The sequence below is a fragment of the Choristoneura fumiferana genome, chromosome 24 (genome assembly GCF_025370935.1).
Source record: "Choristoneura fumiferana chromosome 24, NRCan_CFum_1, whole genome shotgun sequence".
NCBI classification, from domain to species: domain Eukaryota; kingdom Metazoa; phylum Arthropoda; class Insecta; order Lepidoptera; family Tortricidae; genus Choristoneura; species Choristoneura fumiferana.
In genome coordinates this window covers 4,055,645-4,073,380 of record NC_133495.1, presented here as the reverse complement: position 1 = coordinate 4,073,380, position 17,736 = coordinate 4,055,645, and the positions used below count along the sequence as shown (strand labels likewise).

The following is a 17,736-nucleotide window of genomic DNA, read 5'->3' as shown; positions in this document are numbered from 1 at the left end:
CGCCGACGATGAGCGAGAAGCGAGCAGAGCGAGTAACTAGAAACGAGTGAGCGAGCAGCAAGAAGCGAGTGTAGTTTTGTCGCTGGCTGTAAGCGAGTGTTTGAGTGCGACGGGCGATCACTCGCTCGACTCGACTCGCTCGTGCGGGGCGGCCGCCAAGCTGACATCGCTGAGCGAGTATCTATAGCTCAGCGAGTTTTATAGCTCTTGTCGCTGCGACAAAAGATGTAAGAGCGAGTTCTCGCCGACAGTGTGAACAGCCAGCGATCAACTATTAATATATGTGTCTCTTTTACTCACACAGGATCTTATATCTTTTGTTCGTTTCTTGAGCGAGAAAATAGTCGATAGCCAATCGTTTCCTCGCTGGCGGTGAGACAAGTGCCTAAGTTGGATAAGTTCTCGAATGGGGACCGCGGATCGGCAAGCACAGCATAGAATGTCCACCAACGACATGGACGGATGAGCTGCTTTTTAGGGTTCCGGAGCCAAAATGGCAAAAATGGAACCCTTATAGTTTCGCCATGTCTGTCTGTCTGTCCGTCCGCGGCTTTGCTCAGGGACTATCAATGCTAGAAAGCTGTAATTTTGCACGGATATATAAATAAACTATGACGACAAAATGGTACAATTAAAAATTTTAAAAAAAATTTTTTTAGGGTACCTCCTTAAGACGTAAACGGGTGTTTTTTTTTCTCACCCAACTCATAGTGTGGGGTATCGTTGGATAGGTCATTTAAAACCATTAGAGGCTTGCTAAAACGATTTTTCGATTTAGTGGTATTTTTTTTGCGAAATATTCAACTTTAAAGTGCAAATTTTCATATAAATCGAGCGTCTCTAAAATGTAAAACGGTGGGTGGAAAAAAACATAACATAAAAACTTTAGTCACAAACTTTAAAAAACGTCATAAATTAAGAACCTTTTACACCTAATTACCGCACAAATAATTAAGTACCTAAGAATTATGACTTTATTTGACCTTTCAATGTTTCCTTAAAGTTAACGACTAACAAAAACAACACGGTGTATAACCCCCTCTCTTTTCAGCAGGGGTTAAATTCGGCCGTGCTGCGACGGAAGGTAGTGACAGCTTGCCAAGGTCGTGACGTCACGCCCTACACCAAGGGATGCCATGTAGTGAACCAACTAATAACTACCCAGGGACCTCGCGCCTCTGTTGATAGTTGATATTAGTTTGCTGTTACGTTTTAAAAGTATTGGAATTTACCTTACTTGGGTAGTGTCTTATAAAATCAATTCAGCATGTCATAAAAGTATGTATTTTACTTATAATTATAAACACGAAAGTTTGCGAATGTATGTGTGTAATCATAATTCTATAACCTAATATATGAAAAATCGTTTGATGAAATAAAAGCAATACATTTTATCCTAAAAAAGGTTAGTAAAAGAGTGGTCGTGCTCGTCGATTCAGAAGTTGAGAATAAATAGTGAACTTTTGGGAAAACATTGTGGTGGTTTTCATTTCCTTCCCATGCTTTCACATTGTCTTGTCAATCTGGTCGACTCCAAGTACTTGGTAACTACGAGTACTTACTTATTTTCTATTTTTCTATATAAATTTTTCTATATGTCTTGCAAAGCGAAAAACTCGAGAACGGCTGGACCGATTTCGCTTATTCCTATTTTGTTGTGTTCGTTATTGTCAGGAGAAGGTTTTTATGGAAGAAAATACAGAAAAAACACAACGGGGGCGAAGCCGCAGGCAACAGCTAGTACGCAATAAAAACGATGCGCATACGATGCCTCACCGCGATTCCGTACCGTCACCGTTTTTTAAGCAGCGGTGTGGCCGCTCCTTAATACATAGTAATTGTAATATTGCGACTATAAGTTAGACAATAATGGCCTCAACTTGATGCCCAAAACTACACCTAATATTTATATACACCACCGCTCATACCTAGGTATATACCAAAATAAAATTAATCTGTCGGCCTGTACGCGCTATAAAACATTAATGGGCCATCAAAATGACAGCTGGCAACACTATGAAAGTTAAGAGATAACATAAAAATATATTGACTTTCATCTAACGATTTAAAGTAGGTACTTGATGTTATGACTAATAGGGAAGGCCTATATGGCCAACAGTGAACGTCTTACGTCTGATAGACGTAGACCGTAGGTACTTGCCCGTCTTGACTCTCATGATGGTGATTATACCTAATTTGCCTGTCTTTAGAGTTCCGGACCTCAGTCAGTAAAAACAGAAACCTTATACTTTGTTGTCCGTCCGTCTGTCAAGTCCTTGTTTTTTTACATAAAACTGACCATGATTGACCCCTATCTCACCTGATGTTAAGTGCAGATGAGGCCAAAGGTGTATCTCACCAGTTTCTCAGTAACGCTAACGCGTGGAGGTGTCAAGATTAAGTTAATATCAAATACCACCCCTTGGAGCAGGCAAAAATCAAACTTTTTCAAGAACCCAATGAAAAGACACTTAAGTAGTAATTAAAAGGTGTTTCTAATCAGTTCTTTCAGTTGTCTTAAAATTTGATATAGTTTCTGTTAGTCTTCTTTTGTGGCCCAAGATTAAGAATCTTAAAATTTGTAGGTTGTAGTTGTCCTAGAAATTTTCACAGCTCTCTAGTAGGATGAACTCGATTTGAGTTCAAAAAGCGTCAGTGTGGTAGGTGGTGGTATTCGTTGGGTTTATGTGTATGTTCTTACAGTGTGGAACTGGAAGAACTGCATGAACACACATTTGTTGCGAATAAAACGTGACTATCATAAGGTCGCAAGGTGCGCAAAGTAATTGTTTTTAACCGACTTCAAAATAGGAGGAAGTTATAAATTTTGTTTTTTTTGTTAATGTCCGTCGTTTATGAACCGATTTGATTTTTTTTGCGTTCGTCTAGGAATGTCTTCAATTAGGTCACTTAAGCACCAAATCAGGATCTGATGATTGGATGTTAAGGAAATCGAGGGAACTCTTCAAATTTTGTAGGGACACCTATAGTAAATTGGATATATTTAGAAGTAGTTAACTCGTGAATTTGTTCTTAAAAATCATCATTTGGTGAAGTGGAACTGATGATGAAGACCACAGTTGACCATCGGAGTTACTATTCAATAACAAGTATTTCACGGGTTGATTTTTATTTAGTTTGACACAGTTGCTAAGCAATTTAAGGGTGAAGACCAAAAAGTTGCACATCGTTAAAGCTGCGTTAGCACATAGTTGTAATTTCCATTAACTTTTACCAATGTGACACGAAATGATTAATTTTCTTGTCACAAAATTGTACAAAAAATTGAACCGACTACAAAAAACCATGAAAATAATTTTCTACCACTCTGAAGTCGGTAGGTGCCTCAGCACGAGCAAGCAGGAGTGATTGAACCCCAATATAAAGTGCGTAGGTGAGGTAAATGACTAGGTCCACTCCTGCTGGCTCGTGCTGAGGCACCGACCGACTTCAGACTGGTAGAAAAATATTTTCATGGTTTTTGTAGTCGTTTCATTATATTATTGATATGGACCTCCGCAAAGTACCTAACGACTGTTCAATAAATTAATAAAGTCCAGTCCATTGTTCAAGGAATCCGAGAGAACAATTGTCCCGTAATTCATTTCTGCTTTCAACCGTCAATATTTAAAAAAAACTCTAAAGTTTTAGCAAATTTTTGCCTTAAAGTAAAAATGTGTATTTTAGACAAAGGATATAGGATATGGCTTTATCAAAGGCAGCGGAATGGGACGGGCTAATTTGACAGGTCTGTTCATTATCCAGAAAACGCCCACTCAGCGTGCGCCGGCTGGCTTAAGGCTGCCCTTTACTATCCGATTTACGTAATACGCAAGTCGCATTTTTTAAAGCGACGTATTTCGTCGCTTAATGATATTTATTAACCGACTTCAAAAAATTAGGAGGCTATCAATTCGGTTGTATTTTTTTACAAAGCATCGTATAATTATCATTTTTCTATTGGTCTCTAGGACATACTAAGAAGTCGTATATCACTCTTCTTTTAACCACTGATTGATTAAGTTTTTATTATGTTATAAAGTGCAATAAAAGTAATACAGTAGGTATATAGGTTGTGAACATAATAAAAATAACTACCTTCACAATTTAACGTTAAGTACCTATGATAAAATTATTGAATTTAATAAGATCACACTATTTTAGACAAGCGTATTTTTAATTAACCCCTGACCGCAAAAAGAGAGGTGTTATAAGTTTGACCGCTATGTGTATCTATGCGTCTGTCTGTGGCACCGTAGCTCTTAAACGGGTGGACCGATTTGGATGCGGTTTTTTTATTTGAAATCAGGTTTTCTAGCATTGGTGCTTAGACATGTTTCATCAAAATCAGTTTAGCCGTTTTTGAGATATTGAACTTTGAAGTAATAGAGTAGAGGGTTTTAATTTACTGCAATCCTAAGGTTCAAAATAAGGTCACATATATGTGGTGAAAACTCAGCCTTCTAGTGTGCCTCTGGTAAAAAGGGGCTAAGCACTAATTCCCTAGGAACGCTATTGATTGTACTAAATATACATTTTTTGCCCTCAAATTTTGCAAGTATTTGTATGTTAAAAAAAACTTGTCTAAATTAATAAAATTACCATTGTCAAAATAGTAGCACCTTTAGCTGTTTCGAAAATGATAGCTGTTGCAAAAACCTTCCGCCAAAGGTTCCTTGAAATCGTAAATTCTGCGACAAATCAGTGGCCCCGTGAATAGCCTTTAACGTCAGTGGTGGTTAATGTAGCCGGCCCTAACTTACACGCGCACTGGCCGATAACACTGCAGCATTTAGGCCGGCTGTCCAATAGTCAGGGAGCTGGGGACCGATTATTGAAATTATATTATTCGAAAATATCATTCGAAAAGTAGTAAAAAATCCGGTCAATGCGCGTCGGACTCGCACATTGAGGGTTTCGTACAAATTTTTAGTTATCCCTGAGTATCCAGTGTTAGTGTAGTTATTTTTGAAAATAATGCTACAAATAATTTACACAGTCATTGTTAAAGGTCAAATTATAAAATTCACAAAGTTGACGAGTGACATACATACGAGAGATACATACATAAGAGAGAGACATCAACAAACTCATTTTAAAACGGAACCCTTATAGTTTCGGCATGTCTGTCTGTCCGTCCGCGGCTTTGCTCAGCTCTCGGCTTTTTAGAGTACCTCCCATAGACTTAAAGTGGGGGTGATTTTTATTTTCTCATCTAACCTTGTAGTTTGGGGTATAGTTGGATAGGTCTTATAAGTTATTGCTAAAACGATTTTTCGATTCAGTGATTTGTTTGCAAAATATACAACTTTAAATTGCAAATTTTCACTAAAATCGAGCGTCCCCCCCTCTAAAATCTAAACCGGTGGGTGAAAAAATTAGAAAAAATTCAGGATGGTAGTAAGTATATCAAACTTACAAGGAAAACTATAACGGTTAAGTTTTCTTGAGAATTATTAGTAGTTTAAGAGTAAATAGCAGCCTAAGGTATAAAATATACCTAAACTTGGAATATTCCGTACAAAATACGAAATTCTTAGAAAAATATTACTTAATTATTTCGTAATGGCTACGAAACCCAATTTCGGCCGTGTCCGACATGCTCTTGGCCGGTTTTATAACTTTGTAAATACGTATGAATTAAAAACTTTTTATACTTTTGCTGCGCATAATTAAATACTTAGTTTAATTTTGGATTATCTTTTAAACAGTAACAGGCCATAGAGTCTTGAAGAAATTAATTATTCAACAGAATATTTCCTTCCGAACTATTTCCGCTAGAAACCAAAAAATAGCACGGTATAGACATTTTGCACGCCAGCTCCCTGACTACAAGCCGCCGAAATATTAGGTGATATACAGGGTTCCTAATAATTAATAACCCGTGAACTGATAGGGAAGACTGTCAAGAAGTATCACATATCGGCCTATATGTATGTACTTCCCACTGCAGGGCACATCACATCTCGCTGGTTCTCTAATTTTTCGCGGAAAATATGTTTCCCAAATTATTAATTTCTCAACTGTTTCATATGGACGAATGATTTTTTTTGAAACTATAAGTTCTTCAAGGTTGTTATAAAACTAGCCTAACACAACATACAGGATTATACCCTCAGCGTTTCACAGGATAATCCTGTAACTATAGTTTCAGAAAAAATCGTTCGTCCATATGCAACAACTGGGAAATAAGTAAAAAATATGGGAAATAGTCATATAGGCACTATTGTATATTTTTACCAGCCGGCTCACCGCCGGCGGTGTTAGTACTCGTCCATTTTCGAGCGCTAACTTCCAAAGAAAATAGAATCATTTCGCATCGACAATAGCGGTGAGGTAGTACTCTATTATATGACGTGACTGAACATTATACCAGATAAATATATTTATACACGGCGACCATATTATAGTTATATCTATGGGAAAACAATTTACTAATGGTATTACAAAAAAATCACGCAAATTATAAGAGGGCATTAAGTTACAGTTTTGGCGCCGATTGATACTTAGTCTATTTTTAGTATTATGAAACAGATGGCTTACTTCGTATGCTAAGCACTTATTAGTGTACTGCAGACACAAACTAGTTTAAAGTGCAGATTCTCTTACTTCCCGCATACGATAAATATGAAGCACTTTGCATATAAAAACGCTAAATAAAAAAGCCTCGCTACTGTGACTTTGCGGTTTATTTATCGCCAACCGCAATCTGCTAAGACTCAATACTTCCGACGGTCCTTGATGTGGTAATATCCGGACTCGTGTCAGCTCTAGTTGAAACGTTGTTACTGCGTTTATCCGTACTTTAGCGGTTTTAGATCGAAAATGAAAACGATTTCTTTATTGACTTAGCAGACGGTTATCGACGTCTTAGATAGGTATTCTTGAGGGCATTAGTCTTTCCATTTTCGACTTAGGTTGGTTTGCCAATGTGAGCTGTGAAACCCCGAGTTAACTGTTTTAATCCAGGATTAATAAAAAGTCAATATCAAACAATTTTTCTCTTATTAAATTCTGTTATTAAAGCGGCTCTTAGCGAAGCATGATCTCTGACTAAACTTTTTACGTCTAAATTTTAAGACTTATTTACAGGGTTTTAAAAATTCCTGTACCTATTTTAGCAGTTTTGCCCGCGTCTCTATCCGCGAATTCCCGCGGCAAATGAATCCTTTTTTAAACTACATAATATGTAAATAATCTCCATGGAAAATTTTATAAAAATCTGTTTGGCGGTTTAAGCTTGAAAAAGTAACACACAGATAGAGTCACTTTCACATTTCTAATACCAAGTAACTCTGTGAGTAGTACACCTCGCGAGTTTTTTGAATAGCTGAAGTTTAAGTCTGATGATGATATTTTTTACGTTTTTAACCCCTCTATAGCTCGGCCATTTTCAAAAATTTCTAAGAACAGAATCGACCCAAAAATCCATGTAATTATCAAACCCGCCCAGAAAGTTTCACGAGGATCGGTTGAGAAAAGCGATATGCAGAGGAGAACAGACCACCGGACCGGCATGTAAAAGCAATTATGCTCAAAATGAAATGAAGACGCTTCACTCGCGCTTCGAGCCGGCTCGGTCAAATAGTAACGATTTGATTCCACCAATTTCTCATCAACTGTATCTAACATTGTACATACACGACGTAATTATCGTACATTGTATTGATATTGACACGAATGTGGTCCTCAGCAGTGTGTGATGACACGATAATTTACTTTGTATTAACAGTTTGCTACTCTCACAATGAACCACTTTAGTTGAATCTTGGTTGAGTCCTACCAGTGTGACCTACGGGGTTGAAACTTTTTTAGGGTCCCAGAGCCAAAATGGAAAAAACAGAACCCTTATAGTTTCGCCATGTCTGTCTGTCTGTCCGTCCGTCCGCGGCTTTGCTCTGGGACTATCAATGCTAGAAAGCTGTAATTTTGCACGGATATAATATGTAAACTATGCCGACAAAATAGTACATTAAAAAAAATTTTTTTAGGGTACCTCCCATAGACGTAAAGTGGGGGTGATTTTTTTTTCTTATCCAACCCTATAGTGTGGGGTATCGTTGGATAGGTCTTTTAAAACTATTTTTTTGCGAAATATTCAACTTTAAAGTGCAAATTTTCATTAAAATCGAGCGCCCCCCCCACCCCTCTAAAATCTAAACCGGTGGGTGGAAAATTTTATAAAAAATTCAGGATGGTAGTAAGTATATCAAACTTTCAAGGAAAACTATAACGGCTTAGTTTGCTTGAGAATTATTAGTAGTTTTACTCTTAAATAGCAGCCTAAGGTATAAAATACCTATGCCTAGTGGTTAGAGAACCTGATTACGAAGCTTGAGGTCCCGGGTTCGATTCCCGTGTCGGGGCAGATATTTGTATGAAAAATACGAATGTTTGTTCTCGGGTCTTGGGTGTTTACTGTGTATTTAAGTATGTATCTATATGTATATAATTATATTTATCCGTTGCTTAGTACCCATAACACAAGCTTTGCTAAGCTTACTTTGGGACTAGGTCAATTGGTGTGAATTGTCCCGTGATATTTATTTATTTAAAATATACCTAAACTTGTTTTTTTTTCCTTAGAAAAATATTACTTAATGTTTTCGTAATGGCTACGGAACCCTATTTTGGGCGTGTCCGACATGCTCTTAGCCGGTTTTTACTTATAATGTTATATTTTTGCTCCGCTACTCCAAGGGGTAGCAGATCTGAGTTGAGTATTACAAATTCAAAAAAAAAAAAAATTATTATTTAATTAACAATACTTAATTTTAGCTTGATACCTCCATACGCAAAAACTAAATTATAGTTCTCATCAAGCTTAAACCAAGTTTACCTAACTGAATCGTTTTTTTCAAAACGACCTAAATTTTCAATTCAGTTTTTAAAAATATAAGTAGCTCCATCGATACTATCGATGAATCCGCCAATGTCGATGTGGAAAAAAAAATTATAACAAAAAATTTAACCGACTACAAAAAAACATGAAAATAATTTTCTACCAGTCTGAAGTCGGTTGGTGCCTCAGCACGAGCCAGCAGAAGTGGACCTATAGTCATCTACCTCACCTATGCACTTTATATTGGGCTTCAATCACTCCTGCTGGCTCGTGCTGAGGCACCGACCGACTTCAGACTGGTAGAAAAATATTTTCATGGTTTTTTGTAGTCGGTTCAATTTTTTGTTATAAAATTTTTTTTCACGCTTTTTGGTGTAAATAATCTAAGATACAATAGTTTAATACCAACTGCTCGTCACCTTTTACGAAAGATTGCTTTTTCCAATGCAGAGACGTTCATTATTGAGGAGTCCTGGAGAACGCAAAAAAAATATTAAATCGGTTCATAAATGACGGAGTTCTGAGGTAACAAACATAAAAAAAATACAAACGAATTTATAACCTCCTCCTTTTTGAAGTCGGTTAAAAATACGCTGTTAGTCTGTGGTCGTACGGACCTAAAAGTTCTCTTTCTTGAATTGTCTTTAATAGCATCTGACTTGTATTGTAGAACCTTGTCCTGTCTAGATTGTGTCCCTAAATGCGTTTGTATCGAGCATCCAATTGCAACGCAGGCTGAGTGCACCTCTGTCTACGAAATAATTCCATTTCAGACCCATCTGTTATAAAATAAAATTCAGTAATGACAAACTTACACTACTGTCATACGAGTAATGAAAGATTTTTCTAACAAATATTACCTATTCAACAGTTGTATAGCAAAAAAAAAGTATGTTGTAGGTCAAAAAATTCGAATGGCGTGAGTTATGATATGAGCGTAATGAACATCGTAAGAAGAAGATTACAAGGGCTTTTTGTCTTATTGATGCAACGTTGTAAGTAGCTATACTTGGTTTTTTCAAGAACCAAGGTACTTTTACGTAAAATACAAAATTAGAGAAAGAAGTAAACTTGAAACTTTTTATGAGCTACCACAAAATAAGATTTCGTCGTATCTGGGGGCACGGCAGTGCCCCCCCCAAGTCGAGCAAAACAAAAACAAAGGCACGGCCGTACCATACCTTTTCTCGAAGCCATTCAGGCTATTTTCGACATATTTTATACGCTAAATGCTAAATAGTTTCATCATTTATTCGCTAAGTCAACCATTTAATTATTTTAAAAATTTGGATAGTAAATAAGGGTCCAATATTTTTTGATAATCTAACTGACGGACTACTGATGTAATTGGAATTTTTAGGAAATATATTATATCGTTATTGGTTGTTATTAATTTTTATCATACCTAACACTTGTAAATTTTACCTTCAGTGGGATTTGTTATCTTTAACATTTTAGGCGCTTGTGTTGTACTGTAAGCCTAAAATGTAAACTATTATAAATAAATAAATAAAATTAAAGACATTCACTTTTATATTATAGGTATATATACATATATACCTTGCACATTTAATATTATAGAAACTACTAATGGTTTTGTTCACTTGTCTTGTTCCATAGGATATCGTACATACTTACAGATGTATGTACTATATTTTTATGCACGTACATATTATATTACGACGGTAAGCAATCTTGCTAATGCAGTATCTCCTTACATCAAAGAAAAATAAAAAGATGGACGTAGGGATTCTTAAGGATAATAGATGAAATCTATATGGAAAAAAATTAAGATACGTCGAGTATCAATATCAATAACGTTATTATTTGTACACTTATAGAAAGGCAAGGAGAGCCAAAATATGTGCTAGCTTTTCAATAAAGAAATCCTTTAATCCTTGAACAAACTGACAAAGTGGCAAATATAGTTATTATTACTTATTGGTTTTCAGGAAAAAAAACTTTATGAAATCAGATATACTTTTTGTTTTATTGTGACTCGGGTGGTTTTTTTCTGGTAATACTTACCTAGGTACATTTTGAAATTAATAGTCATATATTCTGACCTCGTGAACTCGGAAACTTAATTAATTCAAGAAGTGTTTCATATACATTTCAACTTGATAACTTCACGTGTTCCTGACAAACAGTATCTTGTCAGACAAACAGACTGGCGGACAATCAAATGATTTCACAAAGATTGTTTTCCGTTTTCCAGTAGGTACCAGACCCTAAAATAGTGCTTTAAAATCAACAACTAATCTGATTTAATAGCTCGATTAATCTATATAATTAAAAATGTAACTGCTGAACGACGGTACCAAATTGGATACTTATTTTTGTTGTGTATTATATTATTGTATACAAGGTTGTTAAACAAAATAAAAACAAACTGGAACAGGGGTGAACCCGCAGGCAACACTCAGTTAAAAATATTTTTGGTCAAAAAACCTTATAAGCTACGACTTGTAAGTAAATGTTATGACAGGCATAAATAAATATCAGTAAAGCAAGAACGAACAGAAAAAATTGAGTCTTTAATAAAAGGTCCGGAAACCGCAACCAACCTTAATAGGGTATCTGTTCACAAATCTCTAAGGGCATCTGCCTTTATAAACCTATGAAGAAGGATATTCTAATAATGATATATTTAGAATTGACTGAGGCCTTAGGTAGCGCTTCTATTAATGCCGAGTGGAGCTAAGCTATAGGTAAGATTAAGTATAAAAAAATAGGTACTTATCACATACCTATACTTACGATATTCTATTGGACAAAAGAAGTGGGCAAAACCATCAGCAGATTTTCACTTTTCTCAAATAGGTACTATTAGCTAGGTATAGTCGAGGAAACTGAATTGTGTGAAGATGTATGGAATGTTAATATTGCATCAGTTTGCTAGCACATACACATACACATACTTAAATCTTTGATACAGGTATAGTCGTAGTTTGAGAAACTGGGAAGGACAAAAGTTTTTATCAAGAAATATTGCATACTTAGTTTCTGCGGGATAGTGACAAACGAATTCTTCTCAGATAGATTAGTGGGTAACAGCTAGTACATATAATAAAACTATATAAGTTTAAACCAAGGACTAGTTAATGTTACTCTATCTATTAATAGAGCTAAAGGCTATATAAACTAGACATTCCAGTATTGCAGAAGGTAGCACAGACACAATTACGGGTAAGAACGGATGCCAGAAGGTTGAGGCCGCATCTAAGGCCTTATTCTAAACAGATGCAAAACATTAGTGCTGATGTCAAAAGTGGAAAATTATCTAAAATAAAAAATATATATAAATGTCGTTATTTATTTGTCCTTATTTGTCGTTAACACCTCAGAAAGTCTCTGTGTATATACCTGTGTTTTCTGTACTGCTTGCTACGTGTTGGTGTGAAATAAAGAGTTATTGTATTGTATTGTATTTCTATCTTATTTTAAATTGAAAAAATATCTGTGGTAACTTAAATCTTCTTAGTTATTAGTTTTAATTTAGAAAATAATTTGTTTGTTGGTTACAGTTTTCTTTAATTTTCATCATCATCATCATCATGTCAGCCGAAAGACGTCCACTGCTGGACATAGGCCTCCCCCAAGGCTCTCCACTCTTGAATTCTTTTTCTTTAATTTTGATTAAATATTTTTTTTGGAAGTGAAGTGGAGAGCCCTTTGATTGCATAGTTATAAATATAAACGAATTTTTCGCAGATGGAGTCGCAGGCGAAACTTGGTTTATAATAAAATTACTAAACAAGACATAGGAAACCAGTAAAACCCGTCAATTAATAACATGTGCTTTTGATAATAAGCAGCAACATTATCACGTTGCACTAGCCTGCAGCCGCAACACGTACCAATAAACGTGACTGACGCAAATACATTATAATGTCAGCGATATGTTACGAATGATTGTACAGTCAGCGTCAGCATGAGAAAAACGAGCTGTAGACAACAACAGACATATGGACAGCCGGACATACGAAAGCATTTTTGCCAAAGCCTAAAAGGAGTGGTTTCACTCACGCTTCACGCTCTCATCATCATCATCATCATCAGCCGGAAGTCGTCCACTGCTGAACAAACTCCCCCCCCCCTTAGAACGCCACAATGAACGACCGGTTCCCCGCAACTCTCACGATGTCGTCAGTCCAACCTAGTGGGAGGCCTGCCAACGCTTCGTCTTCCGGTCCGTGGTCGCCACTCGAGGACTTTTCTCCCCTAACGGTTCGCGCTCTATTAAAAAAAGCTATTTATTCGGTCACTTAGATTACCACAAATTATTGGACACGTATTTTTGCTTTTGTCAATTGGACAAAATTTTATTGAACACCATAACATAGTAAGCAGTACAGAAAACAAAGGTAAATATATAAAAAATCAAGGTAAGCAATAGGTTGATTTATCTTATTTTTATGATACATACTTGTAGCTTTTGTCCGCAGCTTTGTGGATGTCAATTTCTTGGATGACTGTATTTACCAATGAGCAAATAATGTACTAGCTTCGTTTATCTTAGATGAATAATTGTACTTTAGTCACCTTATCCGTTTGTTTCTGTGTACGAGTAAAGGTGCGACCAAACCGTTGCTTAAAAAACGGTGACGGCACGGAATCGCAGTTACGGGTCGTAAACGACAAGACTTTTGTTCGGTAAAGTCCTGACGTTTACGGCACGTCACTGCGATTCCGTATTTTAAGCAGCGGTGTGGAGAGCATGCGATATAAACGGTGCGTATACGGTGCGTCACTGCGGTTCCGAGCCGTCACCGTTTTTTAAGCAGCGGTTTGGTCGCACCTTAAATACTTAATTAAACCTCAACGTAGGGACGTTATTTATGTTTTCGGATTAGTACGATGCAGTACAGTGTTGCCAACGCAAAATTTACCAGTTTTGGGCTAATTTTAAACAGCTCTTAGGTTTTCTATAAGTTCCTTGGCATAATTTTATGTTTTAAATTCGGGTTTTTTCCGCGTACCTTGATTTTAGAGAAGTTCTTGATGTTATAATGTGCCGAAATATCGAGCTTCTCTAAAATCAAGGTACACGGAACAAAACCTGAATTTAAATCATAAAATTAGTAATGACCTCGATAGTCTAAGACATTGTGTTTCTTGGCATAATTTTCAAGATACTTGTGTGAATATATATTTTTTAACAATAAGACGATGAGCCATTTCCGATTTACGGGAGTCATATAAGATTAACTAGATTAGATTTATACTGTAATATTTTTTTTACTTGTTTATAGATTACAGGAAAATCTAGTATTGTTAATGTGGAGGCACAATTAAAAAAAACATGTATCAAATTGTCCACCATATATAGGTATTCTTCATGCGAGTTCGACTGCCACTTGTCCAGCCACTACAATGTCGCCACTTTTTGTTCCTGTTTCGAGGCAACACTGTATCGAAAGTACCACATATAAACAAAACTTCCTAAGGATTCGAGATTCAGACGATTAAGCACGGCCGGTAGAATTGTTGTGAAGGGAAACAACCGAGTCATTTAAGGTTCAGAGCGTTTACGCGCCTAAAGAAATTCTTTGTTGAGTAAAGTCTGAAGAATTTTTGGTGAACTCGACACGAGGCCAAGGACGATAAATAGGCAAATCCATCAATTAAAAAGTCATTCATTAGTGTTATTACAGTTCCGTAACTCAAAAGTCAACGCACTAAAAATATATTCATTTAAAAAGAGATGTTTCCATACAAATTTCCGTAACCGAAAAACTTATGTTGTCTTAGAAACTTGAAATTTGATTACATTTGAAGGTAGGTCTCGTAGCACAGCCAATAGCAAAAGTCAGAAAATCTTAATTACCTGTTTCTGACTCAATGGAAAACTTTCCCATAGAAGTTTCATATCAATATGAATTCTCTTGTTGTCAAGGAATGGGATAATATGTCACTATAAATTACTTTTTACCCGACTGCAAGGAGAGGTATAATGTTTTTACAAGCTTTTTATCTAACTTGCAATGTATGTACGGATCAAACCTTGGAAATTTTTGACCCACTTCCAGTAGTTAGACTGACTTGAAATTTGACATACATGTAAATCTGATGACAATGCAATAAACTGGTAGTGACATCTTGGTGGTCCAGCCGAGAACGTCGCCGTAGGAGGGAAAGCTCTTCAAAGTAATATCATCGACTTAAAATCTGATACGGAAATGTTGTTTAGATGACAGTGCAAGTAGTCAACAAAAAGTACAATCAGCAAAATAACTTGTATTAAAAATGAGATTTTTAAGTAAAACTATTTGTGTGAAAGGGTTTTACAGCAGGGCTCAGTTGGTTTATTATCTATTTTTCATGGCCCGCCTGACTGAGCATTAAATTAAAAATTGTTCATTAATAACGAAAAACCATATCACAGCACCCCGTGTCCACACCAATGATTAATTACACTGACGACAGGTAAATCAAAGCCGGATCAGCGGAAGCGGATAAACAAATATTTGTAACGAAATAAAAGAGTTGGTATTTATAAAAACAATTAGTTGAAGCTTTTTTTCGGCTGACTGTAGTAGCTTTGTCATTCCAAACTGCACCAATAATACTGAAGTGCAAGAAACTTGTATTTTTGCATTGTTGTACGCCGACAAAGTGGTAAAATATTTAAAATCTTGAAAAAAAAAATTGTTTCTACCCTACACGTAAACCTACTTAAAGTTTATTGTTTTTTTTTCTCGTGTAAATGAAAACTGTGAGCATATCGTTATGTCGTTGTGTTGTGTTGTAGTTGCAGGTATAGCTATTTAGTCTTTCATTTTATTCGCTTTATGTTTTTTAATTTAGGAATCCGTTTGAAAAATATTAAGTTTTAAACTGAATAATTCAACAGTATAGCGTTGTCTGCTCTCCCACCCTCTACAACCTAAACTGATGGATGGCTGGAAAAAACTAAAAAAATCGTAATTGCAGTATAAACTTATAACAGTTACAACAAATTTAAAAAGAAAACTATCACGGCTAAGTACGCTTTTTAAGATAACTAGGTTGTAGTTTTTAAGTTACTACTTTTTAGGTTGATCCAAAATTGTATGTATCAATTTATCAAACAAACATTTCAAGTTAAATAAAAGCTTGTAACTTGGAAAATAGCAAAGTTCCTTTTTCATCTTCAATCGTAAAGCAGCACAAGTCATAGGCCCCTGTAGACAATTTGTTATAGCCACATCATTTATCCACGCCTCATTGGAATTCGGTTGCTCTAACTTACGCTATAAAAGTTCTTCATTTTTTGTAGATTAAAAATTTAACTGTTACATGTCTTCCTTCTTAAAATCCTGGCAGAGGTTAAATACTAATGTTACACATAAGTGTAAGCATATATAAACACATCTTGTTACAAAATATGCTTTAAAAATATACATATGTATAGTCAAGTGTAAAAAGTACGTATATATGGTTTTAAATATGTTTTGGCCTCCCACTCGGCCTTTGCCCAGCTGTGGGACATATCGGGCTACATAAAAAAAAACGTTTCACTTTTACGAAGTTGTACCATCAGTCAAATATGTGGTCTACCACCCTTAGGTTGATAATCGTTTGCATGTCATAAAACAATAATGCCAATAGACGTATCTGGCAACTTAAAAGTTCGACTTTAGCGACATATTAATTTGATAGGAACTTGTTTAAAAATTGATAGACCACTTATTTGGCTGATGGTACCTATGTATGTCGGACTGGCTATTTGAGTTTATCTAAGTCACTCAAAGTAAATTAAAAAATAAATTACTTTTACTCCCTAGGGACTAAAGTACACACTTCACTCCCGTCTCGTAAGGCTATATTGACCTACTTTTAGAGCATGAGAAGTGAAAAATAAAATTTCATTAATTTCACCAACTAGAACCTATAAAAATAAAAATAAAAACTTGTGCGTATTAATGGCAGGAGAAGAGAAAAACTGTGGGCATTGGTTCTCAAAGGACATTTATACGCTAACACATCTGTACTTCTTGTTTACATGACTTCAAAAAAGGAGGAGGTTCTCTATTCGTCTATATATTTTTTTAGCTCTGTAGTTTCACGTCATAGTCTATTTAATTTTTGATTTGTTGATAAATGCGACAGAGGGTGCTACGATCAACTGCTACGCGGCGTAGGCGTAGCTTACCCGTAGCGCGCTACGCTGCTACGACGTAGCCACTTATAACATTTCTATCCATCGAAATAAATAAATAATAAATAGTTAACTAATAAGTTCGTTTCTTTTTTTGTTATTTAATTATTATTATCATTACAATATAATTCACAAGGCAGCTTATAGCTGATGTGTGCATATCATTGTTCACTTGTGTTGTATAATTGTCATAAAAGTACTTACGAGGTCTTTTAAATAAAAAAGTTTAATATTTTTAGCGAGCAAAGCGTGTATACAATCGATCGAAGTTAATCAAGATCAAGTCAATATAGGCTAAATATAATACCAAAAATAACTTATTTGTATTTAAAATTAATAAAAATAAAAATGACCAACGACTTCGCATGTTCAATTAACATTTTATGTTGATCCTTCAAAACTTTAGTTTTTTTGACATAATCAAATTATTTGAATATACAACTGGCTCCGATTGCTAAGAAGTAGTAAGGATTCAAACAATACGAGTTTCGCTATAATTTTAATAAAATTAAATCTCTGTACATTTTTGAAATAAACAAACGTAATTAGAGGAATATCAGTTTAGTTTCTGAAATACCTACTTAGGTACTTACTCGTAATAAGTACAGGTGAATACTTTTACATAATTAGTATTTCTAACTCAGCTAAAACTAGACAATGTAATGCGTTTGATCAATTTTTAATTAATCTTATTTAATTTACTGACGACTGGCCTCAGGCTGCTTTGGATCGGGAGAAATGGAGGAAATGG

General features: G+C 35.5%; 1 protein-coding gene across 1 annotated transcript in view; it reads right to left on the bottom strand.

Annotated features, from left to right (window-relative positions):
- LOC141441483 (sodium-dependent dopamine transporter-like) overlaps positions 1-17,736 on the bottom strand; it is a 43,487-nt gene that overhangs the window by 25,427 nt on the left and 324 nt on the right. The window lies entirely within an intron of this gene.